The sequence below is a fragment of the Ostrea edulis genome, chromosome 3, assembly GCF_947568905.1.
Source record: "Ostrea edulis chromosome 3, xbOstEdul1.1, whole genome shotgun sequence".
Lineage (NCBI taxonomy): Eukaryota > Metazoa > Mollusca > Bivalvia > Ostreida > Ostreidae > Ostrea > Ostrea edulis.
Genome location: NC_079166.1, coordinates 67,354,922 through 67,368,362, shown reverse-complemented (window position 1 = coordinate 67,368,362; position 13,441 = coordinate 67,354,922). Strand labels below are relative to the sequence as shown.

Below are 13,441 nucleotides of genomic sequence, written 5' to 3'. Positions count from 1 at the left end.
TGTGACGAAATGCTTACTTTTTGGAATTCTATTCCCAGCTCATTTGCCACGATCTTTGAAACCTGGTATGGTAAAGATTTCCCGTATCCTGTTGGTAAAACGCCAACACAGTCATCACCCCTCATAATTGCAGTTAGGATGTCTAATTGTTCGTCCTTCAGTCTCTCTACTTCAAATTTGTCTTTTACTCGCTCAAATGCCGCTGCAATGCTTGATCTAGACGCCATTTTTAAATATCCATCAACAACGCGGAAAAACGAATTTTGTGATTGGTTGATTTTTTTTTTTACCTTTTGTGTAAATGACTCAGGTCACTGAACACGACTCTCTATGGGTCGTTGTTAGATCTTTGTGTAGCTATTGCATGAGCGGATCAAAGATCTAATTTTAATTAGATTGGTCAGTCACGGCCGAGATTCGAACCCCGGGCTTCCGTATGCGGGGCGAACGCTCTAGCTTCTAGACCACGAACGCGGCTCGACCTATGGATCTCGACGCCCATATGAGCTATCTTGCTCTCAAAAATATATATGTCTCTTCATAAGTTTATGAGTAGCTCACTATAATATTGGATAACTCATAACGCATGCATATTGCATTAACTATTTGTAATTTCTCCCAGTTCATGGTATATATGCACTGTATGTGTTGGGGGGGGGGGGTTAGAAAATGAGAAATTCAAACACATTAATGAAAGTTATAAAATTGGTATGCTATTTTATTTTCATTTAGAAATGTTTATTGATTTTGATATATCAAAAACTTTGAATAATCAACAATGACACTTCCTCTATATTCATGCAATATTATTGTCTTTAAAAAAGACATGCACCACAGAGTCGTCCACTTCTGCTTCATACTTAGATATTTTATTGAAAGTAGACATTAACGGCAAACTAACAACTCAACTGTATGACAAACGGGATGATTTCAGCTTCTCCATCGTCAACTTCCCACATTTATGTAGCAATATTCCATTATCACCTGCATATGGTGTTTATATATCTCAACTGATTCGATATGCAAGAGCTTGTTCTGGGTATAGTCAGTTTTTAAATCGAGGTAAGCTACTGACAAACAAGTTGATGGTACAGGGATTTCAACAGTCTCGATTGAAGTCAGCATTTCGCAAATTCTATGGTCGTTATAACGATCTAGTTCGTCAATACAACCTCGTATTGGGTCAAATGCTGTCTGACGTGTTTCATACCGATTGTTAAGCCGTTCTTGGCACACTGATTTTGACTGCGGACAACTCCGTTTACCTGATCAGGATATGGGGCTCACGGCGGGTGTGACCGGTCAACAGGGGATGCTTACTCCTCCTAGGCACCTGATCCCACCTCTGGTGTGTCCAGGGGTCCGTGTTTGCCCAACTATCTATTTTGTATTGCTTGTAGGAGTTATGAGATTGATCACTGTTCGTTATCTTCACCTTGCATGCAATACATGAGTACATGTACTTGTTTTCCATTAAATTCACACTTTAGTATGTTGCACAATATATCCATTGCTCTAGGCTCACAATTACATTACTGATTCTATCCATGTCCCACATTTTGCAGAAGTTCTTGAAGTTTATCTGTAACCTGTAAAGTTGTGGGGTCCAGGGGATATGACATCATCCATGTAAATAAAGTACCTGTTAAAATATATTCTGTATATTCAAATATTGAAGAAAAGATGAATATCTAATATGCTAAGAATTGTCTTTACAAATGTCTGGTGTTAAAATGAAATATTCTATCTTAGAAAATCTTGTACCTTTCTTGCTGATTTTCAAGGCAAATTACCGTTGAAGTTGTTGGCTCAAAGCCCATTTCAACCTGCACTGGTTCTTAGGATGATGCTTTGAAAAAAAAGTCATCATAATTAATATTTGCACAGTCAGTATTAACCATTAATTATACTGTGTCAGACAATGTCAGTTTTACAATTGTGTGTCTCATTGCATGTTCAGTGAACTTTAAAATACTGATATATTGAAAATTATATACATAGTATGTATTTTATTATGTTAATTTTTAAAATCTTGACAAAGTGCCTGAAATCAGTATTACATATGTAACACTGTGTTAAATGTGTGCAGTGCAGCAATGTGAACTCTTGCAGTAGTAGTAAATCTGGATGATTGTTATTTATTTCAAATTGTTATAGCTAACTTCTATTTAAACTGTACATACCCCCCCCACCCCCGGGGTCCTAAATGAGGTGAATAAACATCGTGATTATCATATTGCAATATGAGATGACAGATATATTTTCATAAACTGCCGATTCATTCTAATAATATCAAAACAAGTCAACTCTAGATTTATCAGACCTGTCTCCTTTACCGAGTGTGGGTCAAGAGAAGGACATACATGTATATCTTATCTTCATACAATACATATACATGTATTTGCCTATGAGGGGACTTGTGATTTTACAAATATTCTAAATAAAGTTTTGTAGACCTGCATGGTTGTGTGAAACATGAAACCCCAGATTTGAAATATCTCTTAGATCAATGAAATGTCAAGATACTATAAGTACTATCATGTATACCAAATATAATTTTAGTGCAACACCCCCCTCCCCCTCAAACTTGTGAGAGCCCTATTTTTTTAAAATGTGGCATATACATGACATCCATTTACAATTACATGCGCATGTAGGAGTTATATTTTGGGCACATATGGAATACATAAATGCACAGAAAATAAAACATCCAAGTTGTGTGTTTATAGATGTAATTATAAAATCACGTTGTGAACGCGCAGAGGAAAAGTGGGTTGAATACAAATTTAATTTGCCATTGTTTTACTTACCAAACGAAATTATGATTTCGTTGTCCACGTTGAATGCATCCATCGAATTCCTCTTCTCAGAAAAAACCAAACTTTGTTTAAACTCTCAATGACTACATAAACAGTATTGAAACTCGCAACACTCTGACATCACGATCACGCTACATCAACAACTTTGTTTATGTAGCGCAGCTATGCATGGTGGTGAATTTCGTGAGTAAAGGGTAAAAAGTGCCATTCTGCACGAAAAAAAACCCCAAACATCTGGTCCACTATTATTACGTTGACGTATTCCTAATCTAAACTATGACCAAATTTCTCTATCTTTCGTCGAAACGACCCCCTCAATTCATCGAGTCAGTCACAGCAACAACTTGTACTTTCGGAACACCTTTTAGTTTTTCAACTACTCTATGACGGTGTACGGAATTCCGAAAAAAAAAATAATTCACGTGAAAATACACGATTTTTACTGATCACGTGGTTGCTATCCGTCTCTACCTTAATAAGATCATGAATTGTTATTGTTTTATACATACCACACCCCCTATTGTAGGTACACACATGCACAGTATTATGTGTAAAGACATGTATATATGCGTTAATGACGTTTTACCGTGGGGATATAAAGCATGTGTGCTTTTTCCATTATCTACCCATAGGTGTCGCTGCTCTCGAACACATCTTTCAGTGCCAAACTTTCAAAATTCTTGTAAAACGCTTTTTAAATTTTTATACAAACGTTTACTTGGTTTAATCCATTTATGATGCAGCATTTTAAGATAGAATCATTTTACTGCTTGTAAACAAATTTCCAAAATTTTGATTTTAATCAAATATAAAGTATTTCCTCCCGATTTTTGTGTTATCTTATTTATTGTTTTCATCATTTTCAACACAAATGCATATACACCTTTTACTCACACTCTCATACAGATTAAAGAACGTGATATAGACAATTACATGTATATTCTAGTACGTATTGTTTAAAAAAGAAGAAATGTTGCTATAATTAATTGAAAAGACATTTCCATTTAGACCATTTTTGTGTTATCTTAGCTACATTAGTCATTCTGATTCCGTTTTTTCGTTTCGCGTTTTAGCAACACCCATTTACATGTACATGTAGTTAATTCGTACTAGATAGAAGACTCACGGTGGACGTAACTGGTCATAAGCGAATCGTTGTTTGTTTACATAATATGTACGTCCAGTCGGGAATTTTTCTTTCATATTGAGACGTCACCAGGTGTAGGGGAAGTGGCACTTTAGTCCTATGCTTAGCACTTCTGCTTGCAACACATCGTCGGAAACTCACGGTCGGTCGCTCTAGACGATTACCTACCTTGGGTCACAAGGCCAGTAGTTTCGCTGGAAGGTGTGTCTCGGCTTCTATATGCGCATTACCATTCCTTATTGCGATATTCAACCAATGAAAATGCCCCTTATTTTCAGTCCTCGGTAGCATGCTTTCGAAGCCAAGATTTTGACAACGTTTAAGTTGGACAAGTTACAAAAATTTCAGCGAGCTGCTTTATTTGCATTATTGAAGCGGGGATGTATTTGAGACAGAGGAGGAAAAGCCTGTGTTACCAAGCGTTTGTACAGGTCTACATGTCCAGCATGAGTTCGTAGTTCCATCATACGGGAGCAATGTGGGTTTTCTGACAGACATGGTATCTCATCGGTTTCTATAGGTATGTTAAACTTACTTGCGTATTAAGTACTGCTGTAATTTGTTCTATTTGTGTTGTCGACACAATTTGAGCCAGTAATTGTGACCTTTGATCTAAAACACAGCTCTCACGTGTAAACACAATTGATGTCTCACCTAAGCTAATTACAAAATGACATATGAACGGGATTGTAAGATCATATCTGAATTCAAATTTGCATCTAATTTTTAAATTGTATCATGCATGACTGATTTTATTCACGTGCCATGAAGCAGTGATGATAATAAACATACCAGATGCGGATCCAGGATTTCCGAAAGTGAGGGGGCACATGTGAAAGTGAAATATTAGTTAAAATAATCAGCCGTTTTGGGTGCCAAATCTGGAGTTCTCATCTATATATCTTTGATAGTGGCACAACAAAACACACTTTCATGGGCGCCGCCATTACAGCTGACACATTGAGTACCGGGAATATTTACTGCGATTCCCACTGGTCCTCGATAGGTCACGTAAGATCACGCATTTTAATGAGTTATGCGAAAATATCGGCCTTGTGATCCATGGTAGGTAATCGTCTAGAGCGACCGCAGGGGGTTCCGACGATGCTTGTAACAGTGCGGTCCTTTAACGTGCCAACGCCTACCACAACACGGGACCCTCGTTTTGTAATGCCATATCCGAAATACAATGTACCCGTGATTTTCATTGATAGCATATACATTAGTGTTTTTGCACCTAACGCGCTTGCTTGGGCGCCATAGTGTGGTGTTCTGGGATTGATATAGAGTAGTAGTCTCGAATTTCATTTTACAGTTAAATCCCTGATAATGAAAAGTGCTTTCAAAATTAATAAGTAGCTATCTGATTTTTATTTTGCGGGCTAATAATAATAATAATAATTGGTTTTATATAGCGCTTTTTCCAGCGCATGCTGCTCAAAGCGCTTTACAATGCATTATTACCCCGACAGACTTTATATCAATCTAGAATTTTCCCAATGCTGTAGGTCGATTCCTCGAGCAAATCCATATTATCCTTTTCAAAATAAATGCAGTTATAGTGAGTCAGTCATACATTTGTATCTATTGACACCCACATCTGTACGATTATCATGTCATGTAAAAAGGTGTATGATAATATGAGGGATTATTTACAAAATTCACCCTAAGATTACGATTAAGGTTTACTTCCAAATGTCTCCTTGGTAAGTCTTCAGGTATTGGCAGGCAAGACCATCAATAACAGTTTGCCAGAATTACAGTCTATCCTTCATTTTCTTTGTCAGCGCTTTAGTGCATGTTGTATCCAAGGGGGCGTGAACATGATTTCAACTGAAAATTTTCAATTTTCAAAATATTTCCCATTTTCAATGTTTACAACGCTTAACTAGGGTATTTCTAATGTTCAATAAATATTGGAATGTCAGTTGTTGAGTTGCAACATTCACAATTCTTTGTTCTATTTAGGATGGATTATCCAAGATTTTGGACTTGTATCCAATAAGTTTGTCTGATTGGCAATAAAATTAGACGGGAATTTTCTACCCCTTCAATGAAAAGTACACTAAAAATGAAATACAATTTGAAGTCACATCATTATAAATTGGCTGTCGCGTTAGCAAACTGTGGATCGTTAAAGTGTATGTGTACTATTTCTATATTTACAGATAGAATCCAAAATGGAAGGCAGATCCACTCATCAAAAAGACTCGGATATCCAGTCCGATCGAGGGACGGTACCGGTACGTAGAATGTTTTGCTGAGATACATCCACTTCGTTATTAAGACGTTTTAAGAAAACATACATGTAATAAGTTCCATCAATCATCAATAACTTACTTTGCACATAGTCTATGCGTTAACAAATGTGCACTTAAGTTTATGAAAGTTATGTGTAATAAATAGTAAGATTAATCCTGTTTTTCTATTTGTTTGCTTGTAATGTGTATATCTTAAGTCCCTTCATTCATATTGAGACGTAACCAGTCAAAGGGGTTATTGCCGATTGTAAAATTACCCATTGCTTTTATTATACTAGATATTTATTCCTGAGATAATTTACCTTGTAACTAAAGTAAACATAAATATTTGTATGTTCCCGTTATCCTTTTCCGTGATTCGGTCTCCTGCTATAATTCTGTTTCCATTAATCTTCTCTACATTCAGCTACTATTTGGTAAATATACATGTATAAACCATGAGAATGTCAAGGTGAAGACTTATTTGGTTCCGGTCTAATATTTCTTTTTACGGAGTTATGTCCCTTCGACTTGGATAATTTCAAAGAAATCACAGTCTCAATTCATTACCGCAGTCATAGATGAACGCTTTGTATTGAAATTTGAAATATAGATATATCACGAGAATACACAGGTCAAGAATGCATGTGTCCAGTCGAAAAAAAAACCTGTGGCAGTGGTGAAACCCTTGGTCGGTGGGATCCATGTCGCTCAGTCACATCTAGTTTATTGTTTAAGAAAGTTACTTGAAAGCGCTAATGATACAATACCGATTATTGATTGAAATGATATTAAGTTGTACAAATACAACGCTTGATACTATAAATAATTTATTAATATTTTCCACTCCCAACAGCTAGGCTAGGTCCCTGCTTTTTAAGCAAGTGATTTGATTGTAAGCGTAGCGATATGCCCCGCCGCAAAAACATTGAAGCACAGAAGACCAAATTCCTGTAAAATGTGTAGAATCAAAATGCGACGCAATGTGATGAACTGCATATTCCGACTAATAATCCTGCAAAATTTGAACAAAATCCGAACAGCGGTCTCTGAGAAGTTGCGTCCACAAAATGTTAATATATTGGAGCATATACAAAATGAACAAAGTACCATCACTCCCGTGAAATTTGTCGAATCAACATGGCTTTGTAATATGATTAACTACATGTGGCGACTAACAATCCTTTGAATTTATACAAAATCTGTTGAGCACTTTCGTAGGAGTTGCTTCCACAATCTCTTCCAAAAATGTAGTATGTACAAATCCAATAAAGTTCCACAACCCCTTTAAAATTTGTTGACTCAAAATATTGGCGCAATACGATCAACTACATGTACATATAATGACTAATAATCCTACAAAATCAAACACAATCTGTCTAGTGGTTTCGGAGGTCCACAAAATCAAGTGGGACGGATGCACGGACACCAGCATTTCTATGTTCCCTTCCGCGGTGCGGGGGAGAGACAAGAATTGAAAATTAATTTCAAGAACACATATAGTACAAAGGTTTCTTTTCCACATATATAGTTGTTCAATCACAATAGGACCCATGGGCAAGGTGGGGAGGGGGTCTTTTGCGCGAAAAAGGGTTTTCAGACGAGCTTAGTCTATTTGATCAGTGGACCTCTTTGTGTCCATACTATAAAACTACCCCAAGTATATTTGTGTCCATTTCATGCATCAAAGGAGATATTAGTTACGTACTTTTTGACTTCATAGACAGTTGCTTATTCAACAAAAATGGAAAGCGGAAATATTCATACCTAGTGATCAGTCATCGAAAAAATTACTTTATTAAAAGCACCACTTTGATTCCATGCACAAGTACTCTGAAGTGCAAATAAAAATATATATGCTAGAGTTCCCCATTGAAAATATCTTCGTGATTTTAGTGATCAGGCTTTCCAACGGTGTGTTGGAATTCACATTGGTACATATCGTACTCCATTGTTGGCTGACCTGTTTTTATATTCTGATGAAGCAGAATTTATTTTTAAAAATTCTACGTGAGAAGAAATTTTTTCTTCTTCTGACCTTTAATTCGCCATATAGATATATCGACGATGCATTATCTATTAACAATAATAATTTTTATTCATATGTCAATTCGATACATCTCTGTGAACCCGAAACAAAAGACACCACAGAGTCGTCCACTTCTGCTTCATATTTAGATATATTATTGAAAGTAGATATTAACTGCAAACTAATAACCCAACTTTATGACAAATGGGATGATTTCAACTTCTCCATCGTCAATTTCCCATATTCATTTAGAATATTCCGTTACCACCTGCATATTGTGTTTATATCTCTCAACAAATTTGATTCACAAGAGTTTGCTCTACGTATGATAATCTTTTAAATGAAGGCAGGCTACTGAGAAACAAGTTGATGATGCAGGGGTTTCATCAGTCTCGTTTAAAGTAAGTATTTAGCAAATTTTATTGTCATTATAACGATCCAGATTGCCAATACAATCTAGCATTGGGTGAAATGTTGTCTGATTTATTTCATACCGATTGTAAGGCCGTTCTTGGCTTTTGACTGCGAATAACTCCATTTACCTGATCAAGATATAGGGCTCAGGCGGGTATGAACGGTCGACAGGGGATGCTTACTCCTCCTAGGCCCATGATTCCACCTCTAGTACATCCAGGGATCCGTTTTGCACAACTCTTTATTTTATATTGGTCATAGGAGTTCTAAGATTGATCACTGTTGTCTTCGCCTATCTTGAATACACTTAGAGGCGTAATACAGAAATATATGGGGCTCTTGAAATAATCGTATAGGGTGAGACGTAAGTCGAGCCAAATATATCTATATATTTTTTATCAAGGATCCCATATAATTCCGTAATACAGCTCCACTGACCACCGATCGTCGTTGTATTCGCTGTTTAAATAACACGGATCTTTGTCACCAATCATTCATCCCTCTGCAAATCTATTGTACCGATGCCCATCGCCCTCCCCACCTCCGTCAACGCCATTGCCTTTGTATATAGGCATGGTGGTGAATCACGTGATAATTACACGGTTTGCCTTGTGTTGACGTTACTCGTCATTTTCCGTGTATTTGATCATGTTAAAGTCACGTGAGTCCTCGAGAAAACATTGAATCGTGTTTGAGAACTCGTTTTGTAAGTGTCTGTTTGTAGGTATCACACCGGTAATTCTAGTCACTCTATCTTCCTATGTAGGGAAAAACCTTAAAATCGATTTATCAAATTCATATCCAATGATTCAGCAGTAAATATATTTTCTTCTTTCGGGGGTGGGAGATTCAGCTGAAAACCTTCAAACCCACGTGCAATATTATACAATTCTAATTAGATTAATTAAAGTGTTTCTGTGTGCATGTACATGTATAGAACCTGTATGTGCCTCCGGAAATATGTCTTATGAACATATAACAAATGCATCCTTTGTAAAAAATTCATTTCTAAAAATTACACAAATTTTCCTTATGAAGGATACAACATTTAAGGTATTCAATGTATAATGACCATATTTCATATCTAATAAATGGATGGTGGAATATTTGTAATCATAGTATCATTTTGAAGGGTTCATCAAATAAAAATAACCCACGGTAGGAATTTTCTAAATTTTGTTTACTGCTTGATATATTTCACCTAGAATTTAACATTGAAGTATATGGGAAAAGCACCTTTTATTACAATATTTTAAAAACAAATTATATATTCATACTAATATCTTGGTAGAAAGTTACATACACTTTCTTTTTATGAAAATATGAAATAAAATTAATCATTGACCACACACATTTTTAGAAAATTAGATTTTTCTTATTTTTACAAAGGGCAGACAACTCTTCCAAAAAGTCTTAAGTGCAAAAAGGTCAGCTTCTAATCATTTACCAGTCATGTGAATTTCATCTGCTTCACTTCCATCATTATTTAACTATAAAGTTTTATGTTGATCTAAATCCTTCAAAATTGTTCATTATCCTTTCATTATACATGGAATACTTTAAGAGAAAAGGAAAGGGGGGAATGGGAATAATCCCTCAAGGAAACACGATTTATTTTAAATTTGACTAAGTTTAAACTCATATCGATTGGTCAATGCATTGTCTGTACGGGACTGAGAAAATTTTGAGTCCCGTACAGACAATGCACGGAAATTCATATCGGAAGTTGCGTATTCCGGCAGTAACTCGAGACTCTCCTATCCATCGACGAACATTCAACCATGTTATGGATTGATACTAACTACATTATGGGATGAATCCTTACAATTACCATCTAATTATTTTTTTTAAGACAAAATCTTTAATTTGTGAAAACAAGTTTCATCCAAACCGTATCACAAACTAATTCAAACCATACCTTGCTGAGTAAACATTGCCATCCAAACATGTTCCGTTTGTTTAGCGTGTCGCCGATTTAAACAGTTACTTTACACCAATTTTCCGAATGAATGTCAGGGCTGTTACGGCATGTTTGGTCGCCCGGCGACAATACGTGCGGCACGTTCGGTCGCCGACGACCATTTGTGCGGCACGTTTCGTCACCATCGGCGAAATATGCCGCACGTGTCGTCGCCCGGCGACCGAATGTGCCGTGAGGGTGGGTACGAATGGTCGTCAATTTTAGGCCATACCCAAGCACGAATGGTCGTCACCGAAGCCCCCTGTCCCAAACCCCAACTCTATTATTGTTTTGCAAAAAGGGTTTGTGTTCATGTGTGTATGTGTTCGTCCGTGCGTGTCTGTATGTATTTGAGTGACGATGTGAGTGTGTGCGCGCGTGAATGTGTACATACATGTGCGTTTACGTGCATGTGTGTATATATGTACGTGCGTGCGTATGTTTGTGCATTCATATGTAATAAAGTTTGTTTTGCATTACACACGCACATACGTACACAAGTCAAGTACGATACAAAGCCAACCAATAAAAAATCTGGGAATATTTGGATGGAATTTGATGTGAATTTATTTTGCAAACACAGGAGTTGCAACATTTTAGCAACACAATACTCTTGCATGCTATCCTTATGGCACATTTATTCCTCTTCAAAGATATCTCATCAATCTTATCAAAGACATAAAATATCTTAATGCAAGGTGAAGATAACGAACAGTGATCAATCTCATAACTCCTACAAGTAATACAAAATAGATAGTTGGGCAAACACGGACCCCTGGACACACCAGAGGTGGGATCAGGTGCCTAGGAGGAGTATACATCCCCTGTTGACCGGTCACACCCGCCCTGAGCCCCATATCCTGATCAGGTAATCGGAGTTATCCGCAGTCAAAATCAGTGTGCCAAGAACGGCTTAACAATCGGTATGAAACACGTCAGACAGCATTTGACCCAATGCGAGGTCGTATTGACGAACTAGATCGTTATAAAGACCATAGAATTTGCGAAATGCTGACTTAAATATATTTTTTACGAGATATTTAGATAGTATAAAATATATCTCATAAACTTTATAAGATGTCTTATTACCGTTTTTGATTTAAGATATCTCTAACTCATACATGGAGCGCCAAATTAACATAAACTCAAATAATTGAAAATATCTTTTCAATTAATTCAATTATTGCTCTCTTTAATTGAATCAATGCGCGCATTAAATCAAGTATTGCTCTCATCAAATGAATTAATGCGCGCATCAATTCAATTATTGATCTCATCAAATGAAATAATTCGCGCTTCAATTGAATTAATGATAGCAATAATTGATTAAATGCGCGCTTTAATTCAATTATTGTTCTCTTCAATTCAATTGATGCGCACATCAATTGAATTAATGAGAGCAATAATAGATTTGATGCGGGCATTATTTCAATTATTGCTATCTTCAATTCAATTGATGAGAGCACCAATGTCGTGGAAATATTGCTCGCAATAATTAATTTGGAGCTCGGTATAAATAATTTGATGATCTCTTTAATTCAATTGAAGATATCCTTAATTATTTATAATGTTTTTTGTATAAAGAATTAATGCGCGCATTAATTCTTTTAAAGCGAGCAACAATTGAATTAAAGGGATCATTAATTCAATCGTGGATATGTTGAATTGAAGATATCTTTAATTATATACTTGCTATCTCTAAAAGAATTATTGCTCTCTTCAAATGAATTAAAGATATTAATTCAATTGAAGACAGCAATAATTGAATAATTGCGCGCATTAAATCAATTATTGTTCTCATCAAATGAATTAATGCGCGCATTATATCCATTATTGCTCTCTTCAATTGAATTGAAGCGCATCAATTCAATTGTTGATAGCATTAAGCTCAACTTAGTAACGAAAATTCTTTTTAAACACGATTTCATTGCATAGGCCCTTTAAAACTTGTCTTTATGAAAGTATTTTATGATTAATGAAAGTTATTTGTTATCAGCTATATTTATTTAACTTTTAATCAACATCCAAGAGCAGTAAAATGGTGAAATGCTTTGAAGTAAACTTCTTAACACAGCAACGAAGTCAGTTGAGAATGGTTTTATATCTTAAGATCCATACTATTTTAACACCAATTATCTCTACTATATGATTTTAAATTGCTTTGCAAGCCGTCCAGCATTGAAGCAAGTCGTGCAGACTATTCGTCGGGCCCAGACAGAGGGACAAGAGAACCATCAAATACAGGGAATCCTCATGCAGATCCTAAACCCAAGCCACCCCCTCCTCCGAATGTGCCTACATAATATGTTATAGTGCTGGTTGATGCATGCATGTGTTGAAGCCAGAGAAAGAGCATTTCAAGACAAAACTAAGAAAGAGTTGACGATTGAGAAACTGAAATCACGCCGTTTGTCATAAAGTTGAGTTGTTATTTTGCTGTTAATATCTATTTTCAATAAATTATCTAAGTATGAAACAGAGGTGGACGACTCTGTGGTGTCTTTTATTTTGAGTTCACGGGGATGTAACGATATATGAATGAACATTATTATTGTCATAGATAAAATGTCGTCGATATATCTAAATGCCGCATTTAAAGCAACAACAATAATTGTGGGGTTTTTTCACGTATAGTTTTTTGAATAAAGTCTGCTTTATGTCAATATAAAACAGGTCAGCAAACAAAGGAGTAAAATTCGTGCCCATGGGAATTCCAACATACTTTTAGAAGATTTGATCACCAAAGACTACGAAGATATTGTCAATGAGGAAATCAGAATACTTGTGCGTGGAACCAGAGTGGTGTTTAACAAAGTATTATTTGGATGACTG

General features: G+C 36.0%; 2 long non-coding RNA genes across 2 annotated transcripts in view; one reads left to right on the top strand and one right to left on the bottom strand.

The window, feature by feature from the left end:
• Positions 1 to 196, bottom strand: part of LOC125674260 (uncharacterized) — a 1,194-nt gene extending 998 nt beyond the window's left edge. Inside the window, exon 1 of the long non-coding RNA XR_007370066.2 lies at positions 1 to 196. This exon is cut by the window's left edge and continues 168 nt beyond it. This is a non-coding gene — a long non-coding RNA (uncharacterized LOC125674260).
• Positions 1 to 13,082, top strand: part of LOC130052750 (uncharacterized) — a 29,473-nt gene extending 16,391 nt beyond the window's left edge. The window contains exons 2-3 of the long non-coding RNA XR_008801133.1: positions 6,135 to 6,209; positions 12,778 to 13,082. This is a non-coding gene — a long non-coding RNA (uncharacterized LOC130052750). The remainder of the gene's footprint in view (positions 1 to 6,134; positions 6,210 to 12,777) is intronic.
• The last annotated feature ends 359 nt before the right edge of the window (positions 13,083 to 13,441 follow it).